Source organism: Lucilia cuprina, chromosome 4 (genome assembly GCF_022045245.1).
Source record: "Lucilia cuprina isolate Lc7/37 chromosome 4, ASM2204524v1, whole genome shotgun sequence".
In the NCBI taxonomy this organism is placed as follows: domain Eukaryota; kingdom Metazoa; phylum Arthropoda; class Insecta; order Diptera; family Calliphoridae; genus Lucilia; species Lucilia cuprina.
In genome coordinates, this window is record NC_060952.1 from 56904393 (window position 1) to 56905192 (window position 800).

Sequence of the window (800 nt, forward strand, 5' to 3'; positions counted from 1 at the left end):
GTTATTATAATTGGTCAAATACTTATACCCCATAAAGTCTCTTAACTCATATTTCGAAAGAAATCGTCAAATCTGTGCTCCAAAAAGTCCTATACGGAGTTTTTTTAAATTGCGCTAAAGCGCGTAAACAATTGAGTAATTTTTCAAAATATTTATTAAATATATTAGTAAACAAATCCGCGAAGATGCATATTTTTCTAAAGTATCGTTATATGTCAAAATAACAGCTAAATTAAAATGTATTTTTGTTATTCTGAAAACTTTGTAAAAATTCGGATATATGGTCAAAACAAATATTATTAACAAATTATATTTTATAGAATTTTTGGTTATGGGATGTCGAATAGTATATTTGCATAAAAAGTCCAGAGATATAGGCAGTGTTGAGTCGCGATATGAAATATTTTGGTGTATCACTGTGAAATTATTTAAACAAAACCAACATTACCATTTTCTCAGTTTTTTATGTCCAGTTTTTTACAACCCAATGTCCAGCTTTTTGTGAATCGGAATCTGGCAACCCTAATCACAGTTAATGTTCAATCGTTTGTTAAGAACAAAATTACCAACTTCTGAAAAATTGTTATCCTCAAAATATAACAATAATTTACAAGAACAACTTATAAAGAAAACTAAACATAATGAAAAATATTACAATATTTCACCCAGAAGAGGAAGCAAATTTGAAAAGGGTAAGCAGTGGAAAAAAGGGACTATCGTTGATACATTTAATACTCCAATATCATACATTGTAGCAGATGACGAGTGTAGACAGTACCAAAGAAACAGCTGGTTTAAAA

General features: G+C 28.8%; 1 long non-coding RNA gene across 1 annotated transcript in view; it reads left to right on the forward strand.

The window, feature by feature from the left end:
• Positions 1–222: 222 nt before the first annotated feature.
• The window catches only part of LOC124419601, a 989-nt gene continuing 411 nt past the window's right edge, over positions 223–800 (forward strand). The window contains exon 1 of the long non-coding RNA XR_006940723.1: positions 223–692. This is a non-coding gene — a long non-coding RNA (uncharacterized LOC124419601). The remainder of the gene's footprint in view (positions 693–800) is intronic.